The sequence below is a fragment of the Dama dama genome, chromosome 2 (assembly GCF_033118175.1).
Source record: "Dama dama isolate Ldn47 chromosome 2, ASM3311817v1, whole genome shotgun sequence".
NCBI lineage: Eukaryota > Metazoa > Chordata > Mammalia > Artiodactyla > Cervidae > Dama > Dama dama.
The window spans coordinates 37,730,001-37,740,687 of NC_083682.1; positions in this window are offsets into that span (position 1 = coordinate 37,730,001).

Genomic DNA, 10,687 nt, shown 5'->3' on the forward strand with positions numbered 1-10,687 from the left:
TGGTAAATAAGCACTGTAAAAGAACTAAACAAGGAATATATAAAAGTGTAAATAAGTAGAAGGGGAAAACAGAGTGGTTCAAGTGGGCTTTTCCACATGCATGCTAAATTGCTTCAGTCATGTCCAACTCTTTGCGACCCTATGGACTGTAGCCCGCCAGGCTCTTCCATCTATGGGATTCTCCAGGCAAGAGTACTGGAGTGGGTTGACGTGCCCTTCTCTAGGGAATCTTCCCAACCCAGGGATCGAACCCACATCTCTTACGTCTCCTGCAGTGGCAGGCAGGTTCTTTACCACTAGTGCCACCTGGGAAGCCTGGGCTTTTCTGTGGAGGAAATATTTCATTGAGCCCTGAGCTGCCAATATGAGAAAAATCTAGGATGAAGCTTTCTCAACAGAGGGAACAGTAAGTGTAAAGGTCTCAGAGAAGGGGAAGGGCTTGATATATTTAGAGAAATTAAAGGGGTGTGAAATGAAGACAAATTAACCTGGACTTTATAAGCTAGAACTATGGATTTTACTTTAAGTGTACTTCAGTAACTATTCAACAGTCATTGAGTGCCTAATGTGTTGTTGTTGTTCAGTCGCTCAGTTGTGTCCAACTCTTTGTGACCCCGTGGACTGCAGCACACCAGGCTTTCCTGACGATCTCCATCTCCAGGAGCTTGCTCAAACTCATGTCCGTTGAGTGATGCCATCCAACCAGCTTGCCCTCTGTCGTCCCCTTCTCCTCCTGCCTTCAATCTTTCCCAGCATCAGGGTCTTTTCCGATGAATCAGCGCTTCACATCAGGTGGCCAAAGTATTGGAGTTTTAGCTTCAGCATCAGTCCTTCCAATGAGTATTCAGGATTGATTTCCTTGAGGATTGACTGGTTTGATCTCCTTGCTGTCCAGGGGACTCTCAAGTGTTCAAAAGTGACCACAGTTCAAAAACATCAATTCTTCAGCACTCAATTTTATGTTCCAGCTCTCACATCCATAAATGACCATTGGAAAAAACATATCTTTGACTGTACAGACCTTTGTCAGCAAAGTAACGTCTCTGCTTTTTAATATATTGTTAGATCAAATAGTGCCTAACATGTGCCAGGCATTCCTTTAGGCTCTGGATGTACAACACTGAAAGTAACTCCTGAAAGTTACATTCTAGTGGTGGAGACAAGGAGTAAACAATATAAATAAGTAAAATAGATAGCATTTTTAGATAATGCTAAGGAGAATATTTTAAGAAACTAAGAAAAGGAGCTATGTATAGGGTTGCAATTTTAGATAACAGTGAACAGATAAGGTCACATTTAAAAACTTACACGTAAGTAAAGATATGAAATGTCCATGTGCTTGTCCAGGGACAAAGCCCAGTATTTAGAGGTCAGGGAAGATGAAGAACACCGGGAAAGGAGAATGTCAAGAAGCACCTAGAATAGTAAGAGAAAAATCAGGCAATTGTCTTAGAAACCGGAAAATATTTCAGGGTGGAGAGAGATCAACAATGTAAAATACTGCAGTTAGTAAATGAAGATAAGATCTGAGACACAAACACGGGATGTAGCAACGTGGAGCTCATCGGTGACCTTGGAAGACAGTTTCACAGCTATAGTGGAAGCAAACCACTGATAGGAGTATGTTCAGAGAGCATTAGAGGAAGGGAACTGGAGACCCTGAAAACAGACAACACTCTGAGGAGTTTTACCTTAAGGAAAGGGATGAAATTAGGTAGGAGCCGCAGGAGAAGTTAGGTCAAAAGAGAGTTTTTCCTCCAGCTTTTAAAAAGTGTTCATTTACACGAAAGTTGAAAGAATGAAACAATGTTCTTCAACTAGTTGTAACAATTGTTGACATTTTGACATACTTGCTTTCTCTCTAGAGAAAGGAGTTTCTTTAAACCTTTTTCCCCCCCTCAAACTGTGAAATATAATGCACCTGTAGAAAAGTCCACAAAATATGTAACTTCAATGAATGATCACAAAGCCAACATTTACATAACCACCACCACCATCAAGAACTGGTACACTGCCCGAATCCCCATAGCCCCCTTGGGCTCCCTCCCTTCCATCAAAAGGTAACCACCATCCTGAATTTTCAAAGTAATAACTTCTTGCTTTTCTTTATAGTTTTACTGCATAATGTTGCTGTTTAGTTGCTATGTCTGACTCTTTTGCAACCCCATGGACCTGCCAGGCTGCTCTGTCCATGGGTTTTTCCCAGGCAAGAATACTGGAATGGGTTGCCATTTTCTTCTCCAGGGGATCTTCCTTTTGCCAGGGATTGAACCAGCGTCTCTTGCATTGGCAGGTGGATTCTTTACCACTGAGCCACCAGGGAAGCCCTTTACTGCATAATAGTGAATTCCTAAACACCATAGTTTCATTTTTTCTTGTTGAGGTTTAAGAGTGGGAGAATACATATAGCAATATTTTTTACTTCTAACATCTTTAACTCATATGTTGTGGGTTTATTTCTTCATTGTATAGTATTCTGTTAAAAAAGCATGCCGCTGTTTGTTGTTCATTGTGCTGTTTATGATCATGTTTCCAGTTTTTAACTCTTACAAATAATGAATGCTGTGCTGCTAGGAATGTGCTTGTATATGTCTCAGTGCACATGTAAATATATTTCGGTTGTGTATATTCCCAGGAGTAGAATTGCAGGGTCATAGATATATAGATATATGCAACTTCCACAGATAATACCAAAGAGTTTCCCCATTGGTTGAACCAATTTACATTCTCATCTGCAATGCATAAAAAGATGTTGCTCCACATCCTTTTCCTTCTTTTTCAACGCTTACCATCTTAGTGGGTATGTTGTGGTATATCATTGTATAATTAACATTTCCCTGAGTACTGATGTTCTTTGGCCATTTGGATATTGTCTTTTGTGACGTCTTTGAAGATTTTTGCCCATCTATACATTTGAATTGTTTGACTTCTATTGATTTGTAGGTGTTTTTCCTATATGCTAGATGTAAGTCCTTGAGGATTATATGTTTTATATATCTTCTCTCAGTCTATGCTTTGCCTTTTCATTTTCTTAATGCTGTCTCTAGATGAATAGAAGTTCTTCATTTAATGTAGTAAACTGATCTTTCTGTTATTATACTTTTAAAAATTCTGTTTAGGAACTTTTTACCTAGCTTAAGGTAGGTATGCCCCAGAGAAATATTCAAGAAGTTGTATTGTTCCACTTTCCACATTTAGGGTGATAATTTACCTGGTGTTGAGTTTTGTGTATTGTCTTTCCTTTTTTTAGTATATGGATATCTAATGACCCAGTACTATTTATTAAAAGACCATCCTTTCCTGTCAGGAGATCCCCTGGAGGAGAAAATGTCAACCCACTCCAGTATTCTTGCCTAAAGAATTTCATGGACAGAGGAGCCTGGACGGGCTACAGTCTATGGGGTTGCAGAGTCAGACACAACTGAAACAACTTAGCATGCATGCGCGCTTTCCTCACTGTTTTGAAGTTCCACTTCTACAATAAATCAAGTGGAAGTGTGGTAGTTCATCATTCCTGTGCTTCGTGTTCTATTCCATTGGTCTATTTTCTTTTCTTGCACCATTGCCATACTGACTTAATTACTATAGCTTTGTAATAAATCTTGATATCTTATGAAGCAATTACTCCTACCTTGTTCTTTTTCAAAAGTGTCTTGGCTATGATTGGATATTCCATGGCCCTATAAATTTTAGATTAGGTTATGGAGTTTCATATACAAAACAAAATAAAAGTCATCCTGGGACCTGGGTTGGAATTGCACTGCATCTATAGATAACAGAAATCACATCTATATAACTGAATCTTCCAACCCATGAATATAGTATATCCTTCTTTTTTTTTTTTTAGTTCTCCTTTAATTTTTCTCAGTAAAGTTTACATTTTTCTACATAAAGATCTTGCTCATTTTTTGTTATGAATTTATTTCTAAGTACTTGAAACTTTAGAAATTTTAATTCCTGTTTGTTGCCAATACAGAGAAGTACAACTGATTTGTATATTCGGCAACCTTCTTTTTTTCTTTCCAGCAGCCTTCTTAAAGTTGCTTTTTAATTCTAGTAATTTATCTGTAAGTTCTTTTGAATTTTCTATGTATATAACCATATGGTGTGTGAGTAATTACAGTTTGTTTATTCCTTTTCTTTACTCTGAACTTTACTCTGAAACTTACAAAATACCTCCATATTTCTATTAGTAATTTTAAAATAATAATTAAATCTTTGATTTATCTGGAATTTGTTTTTGGTATATGGTAAGAGGTATGGCTCCAAGCTAATTTTTTCCCCGGATGGATATCCTGATTTTTATTTAGCAGTTATTCAGTAAACCATTTTTCCCTAATAATTTGAAATGAGACTTGTATGATATATTAAATTTCTATGTGTACTTGATTGTATTTTTTAATGGTTTTTTCCTCTGTTCTCTGAGCTCTTTCTGTCTTAATTATTGTGACTTTAAAATGCTTTAATATCTGGTGGAACTTTTGTTTTTAGAGTATTTATTACTATTCTTTTTAATTATATGAATTTGAGAATCAGCTTATCTATTTCCAAAGAAGAATCCATTGGGATTTTTATTAGGAGAGCTTTAATGATAGATTCTCTTTCTGTTGTTGAATCTTCATGCTCATGAGTGGGCTTCCCTGGTGGCTCAGCGGTAGAGTCCACCTGCCAATGCAAGAGACAAGGGGTCAGTCCCTGGGTCGGGAAGATCCCCTGGAGAAGGCAATGGCAACCCACTCCAGTATTCTTGCCTGGGAAATCCCATGGACAGAAGGAGTTTGGCAGGCTGCAGACAGGGCCTGCCTTTCTAATTGTTCAAATCTTTTACGTTCCTTAGTATTATAATACAGAGCTTGTGCATTTCTCATCATTTATTCCTAGACATTTGTCTTTTTTTTTAATAATACTAATGAAGATATTACTACATAATATTTTCAAATGGTCATTGTTTGCTTGAAGTTTGCATATTGGTTTTTCTCTGAATTAATTTTATAATCCCATCACTGAACTAAATTCTCTTCCTGTCTATAAGGAAGAGATTTTCCTTATATTTTATATATCTCCAAGATTCTCTTATTTTTCCCCAGGTAAGCAATTATATCATCTCTAAACAGCATACAATTTATTTTCTTCTTTCTACTGTTTATTTCTCATATTTTTCCACTAAGGGATTACAAGCAGTAGGGCTATCTTATCTGATTACAATTTTTAATGATATGTTTTACTTATTTATTTATTGGCTGCACTGGGTCTTCATTGTGGAACACAGGCTTTCTCTAGTTGCAGCATGCAGGGGCTTCTCTAGTTGTGGAGCACAGGCTCTAGAGTGCAAGGGCTTAGTTGCCCTGAGGCGTGTGGGATCTTAGTTCCCTGACCAGGGATTGAGCCCAAATCCTCAGCCTTAGAAGGTGGATTCTTAACCATTGGACCACCAGGGAAGTCCCTCTGATTACAATATCAAAGATTACATTGTCTGCAAATGTAGAACCAAGGAAACCTTTTCAGAGTCCAATACAGTAGTTCAGATATGAAAAGATTGTGGTTTGGCTAAGAGAGGGGCAGCAGGGATGGATGGAAGTCAATAGACTGGAAATACATTTTGAAGCTATGCAGCAAGTATGTGACAGAGAACAAGCTGATCGTATTATGTTAAAGATTTGCACACATCTTGGAAATCTTAGAATATAAGAATCATAGTTAGTTAGAAAGGACCACAGATATAATCAAGACTGTACTCTAATCCTATCTTTTCTTGGATTCACTCCAACTTCCTAGCCACTTCCAGAGATAGAGAATTCACTGCCTCCCACAGAGCCCATTCCATTTACTCAGTTTACTCAACAACCCTCCTCTGTGTCCGGTACTGGGTAGGGTCCTTAGAAACCTGAATAATCAAGATTTACCTCCTCTCTGGGGAGCTGTCTCTCAGAGAAAGGAACAACGCTCTTTTTAGACATTCTCTTTCCTGGCAGATTTTGCCATCTAGTTTCCTGTCTAAAGGAAGGCTAATCTCTTTTCCTATGCTACTCACTCCTCAGATGTTTGTAAGCTAATTATAATTGGGGTTTCTTATCCCCTCTTTCTTTCTTTTTTTTTAACCTAATCTGACTCCAAGTTCTCTCTTTATCCTGGTCCAAATTTGAGAAACTTGGAACTTGTACTTTTGTGTTATTTTTCTGAAGTTATTATGTCATTTCTTTACCTTTACTCCATAATTCAATAGCTGGGAAATTAATGTTCATTATTTATATTTATATATTCATATTTTTTGTTTTGACTTAATGTTTACTTTTGTTTTGACTTAATGTTTACTTTTTTTTTTTAGTTCTACCAGTTTATTGCTACCAACCCATCTCCCTCCACCCTCGTGCACACATGCTCAGTCACGCAACCCCATGGACTGCAGCCCACCAGGCTCTTCTATCCGTGGACTTTTCCAGGCAAGAATACTGGAGTGGGTTGCTATTTCCTTCTCCATACTTTTGTTTTAACTGTCTTTATTAAGGACTTAGTATATGAAATGTATAGTTAGCTTTGGGAACAACAGACTAAAGAGCCATGTGGTCAATTACCTTGCCAGGCTCAGCAAACAGAGTTATGAAAGCATTTACCCAATGAAAAGATAAAATAAAATAATAATGCATATGGAAGGAAGCTAGCAAGTTGATTAGTGTTAAGTGAAATATAAATATATGATTTCTCCAAGATAAGCAATAATACAGAATCTGCTTTCATGGATACTATATATACCATCCAGTCCAAAATAATAAGAATTTCCCTCTCCAATAGCCCATTACTCTTCCAAAGTAGTTATGTTAATTATGTGTTCACAATCCCCATCCAATTTAACAGTCAATATATTTAATGAAGATGTTATCTTCTTGGCCAGGCATCTTCATGTAACATTTGAATATGACCATATAGTATCTTTGGAGAAGGAAATGGCAACCCACTCCAGCATTCTTGCCTGGAGAACCCCGTGGACAGAGGCTGCTGTCCATGGGGGTCCCACAGAGCCAGACATGTCTGAAGCGCCTTAGCATGCATGCATGCATTGGAGAAGGAAATGGCAAACCACTCCAGTATTCTTGCCTGGAGAATCCCAGGGACAGGGGAGCCTGGTGGGCTGCGGTCTATGGGATTGCACAGAGTCGGACACGACTGAAGCGACTTAGCAGCAGCAGTAGCAGCAGCAGCATACAGTATCTAAAATCTTATTACAGTTCAACATGTTTTCCCAAATGAGTTGCAGAGAAGTGACAAGAGGGAAGGGAAGAGGGTTTTTTCTGTTAAGGGGATGACCTTGCTTAGTTCAGAATGGAGACAGCCGTGAATTATAATGGGTTCCTCAGAGAATTGTCGTATTTAAACTAAACTGATGATATGGCAGCTCAGGGAATAATTCCTGGTGCTTTGCAAATATTGTGGGCAGTTTGCTTCCCTGAATGATGTAAGATAATTTTTTTCTCCATAAATCTTTTCTTTAAGCCTGTGTAACTTGGAATGGTGTAAAGAAATGGTGCATAGGTTTTGCAGTCAGATATGTCAGACTTTGAATTCTGATATGAATCAGGACAATTCAATAGTTTTTTATTTTGCACATGTTACTTTTCTAATTTGGTTTTTAAATATTTAGATGGATTATAATATTTCCCTAATAAGATTATTATAAAATTAAATCAATGCAATGTGTGTGTATTACTGTCATTGTTCGATGTTCATATATATATAACCAACTAACAAAAACCCTAATTTGGTAGGTATTTAGTAATATTAGAGGCCAAAGTTACCACCATGTGTTCCCTTTCTTTGCAATCCATTTATTTGCCTAAATTACTTCTCTCTTCTTTCGTATCTTACACTTACTGGGTCACCTAGGTTTTTTCTTTTTTTTTTTTATTCTGCTTCTGCTTCTGCAATGCTTTTCAAATTGGTTTCACCGTCTCCATTCTTTGTAGCAATGCTTTAGTTCAGGATACTATTTTCTACAACTTTTTAACTAATTTATTTCCCTCCGTCTGGTTCCATTGGCACTTCCAATACATCATCCACGCTGTCTAGGGATTGTCAAAACACAGTTTTGACTATGAGTCAACTTCTCTTGTGAAGTACTTTTAATGACCAACTTTTATTGCACACATCTTGTCTGTGCGAGATCTTTCATCTTCGATAATCCAACAGGGTGTTCTATGTTATTCACCCTCTTCCATTAGTTTCTTCACCTTCCTGTTTCTGCATTAGGTTATGGCAAACTTTCTGAACAAAAAGTGGCTTTTGAACATATATTCAGATGTTCAGTTTCACTTAAAATGAGAGACTGAAAAATTAAAACTAAATAAGATATTTTTCATCAGCTTGGCAAACATTGCAAAGCTTGATAATACATGAGTTTGGCTAGGGTATGGGGAACTATTCTCATACATTTAAAATCTTTGTTATTTATTTGTTTATTTTTGACTGAGCTGGTTCTTCACAGTCATGCACGGGCTGTCTCTGGTTGTGGAGATTGCAGTCTGCTCTTTAGTTGCGCTGAGAGGGCTTCTCACTGAGATGGCTTCTCTTGTTGCAGAGCATGGGCTCTAGAGCGTGCGGGCTCAATAGTTGTGCTGCACAGGCTTAGTTGCCCTGCAACATGTGGGATCTTCTCAGACCAAGGATGGAATTCACATCCCCTGCATTGGCACTGGACCACCAGGGAAGTCCTCATACTTTTTTTTATGCCCCCTGGCATCTCCTTTTAGCTTTTTTTTTTTTTTTTAATGCTTATTTATTTATTTGGCTGCACCGGGTCTTAGTTGTGGCATGTGAGATCTTTTCATCTTTGATGCAGCATGTGGGATCTAGTTCTCTGAACAGGGATTGAACCTTGGCCCCCTCATTGGGAGCATGAAGTCTTAGACCAGGGAGGTCCCTCTCATACATTGTTGATAATTGTGTAAATTGGCACAATTTTTTTGAAGAATAATTTGACAATATCTATCAAAAATGACCATAACTTTGACCCAGCATCCCATTTATCCTGCAGAAATGTACATACAAGGATATACATGAAGAATATTCATTGCAGCATTGGAACAGCAAAAGATGGAGAATAACCAAAATGTCTATCAACAGGGTGATGATTATGTAAATTGCAGCATATCCACAAAATGTAATTCTTTAGAGCCAAAAAGATGCAATCTCTGTGCAATGATATTTTAAAATCCCTAAAATAAGTTAAAAAAAAAACAAAATTCAGAGCAGTATACATAGGGTGCTATCATTTGTATAAAAATTTAAAGATATATATACATGTATATTAAGTATTAAAACATCTCTGGAGTAACATTACAAAGGATTGAAGAGTAGTAGCCTCCAAGGAAATGAACTAGGAGAGATTTTTTTTCACCAGGCGCATATATTATCTTTCAAAAACAAAAACAAAACACAGACAAACAGGGCTTCTCTGGTGGTCCAGTGGTTAAGAATTCGCCTTGCACTGCAAGGGACAGCAGTTCGACCCCCGGTTCAGGATGATCCCACATGCTGCGGAGCAACTGAGCTAGTGACCACAACTGCTGAGCCAGGGCCAAGAGCCCCGGAGCCACAACTGCTGAGCCTACGGGCTTCAACAGCTGAAGCCCCTGCTCCTAGGGCCTGCGCTTTGCAACCAGAGATGCCACCACAATGAAAAGTCCACGCGCCACAACGAAGAGTAACCCCCGCTCACTGCAGCTAGAGAAAGCCCATACAAAGCAACAAAGACCCACTGCAGTCAAAACACTAAATAAATAAATCTTTAAAAACAAAACAGAGCAGATCTGGCAGATCTCCTTGATGATCTGTGCTGCATTTCAAAACAGTCCTCCGAGATGGCACTCTTGATCTCTAACAGATGGTTAAACTAGTGATGGATGAGATGGAATATCTGGACAAGGTGTCTGTGTCATTAAGAAGCAGAAGGGATATGAACCTGGCCCTCCCTGGCACGGTCACTGCAGCCTGCCTTGGAAGTAGCTCAATTGTGAAAAATATCTCATTTTATTCTGTGTGTGATTCCACATGTCTGTGCTGTTTTTCCACTAGATGGAAAGCTTCTTGAAAGGCAGGAACCGTTCATCAGTTTATCATCAGCTTCTGTCACAGTGCCCGATATGTGGTAAGAGCTCAATAAAATTTGGTGGCATCAATAGTTAGATGATTTTCTTTTAGCAACTGGATATTTATGAGATGTAAATGCTAGAAACTGCCTTGTTTTCCTAAAAAGTAGACTATTTTATTTTTATTTTTTAATTTATTGGGGCTGCACCACACAGCTTATGGGATCACCATGTAGTTTGCAGGATCTTAGTTCCTGACCAGGGATTAAACCTGGGCCACGGCAATGAAAATATTGAGTCCTAACCACCGGACCACCAGAGAACTCCCAAGGTAGTCTATTTTAATTTCTGTCTTCATTGTACAAAGCAATTTAAAAAGGAAAAAAATGGAATTGTGATGGTAAACACTGTAGCCACATAACTCAGCAGCAAGCTGTTTTCTTTGATGTTTGGTTTTCTAGTGCATAAGAGAATAGTTCAAAACATTCTAAAAACACGTGCCTCTCCACATAGCTGACAGAGGCAAGTGTGAGACTAGCCCTGTTGGATTATCCTGTGAAACATTTCACTGGATGCCTCTTGTTTCTAGCTCCATTTGGACTACTCAG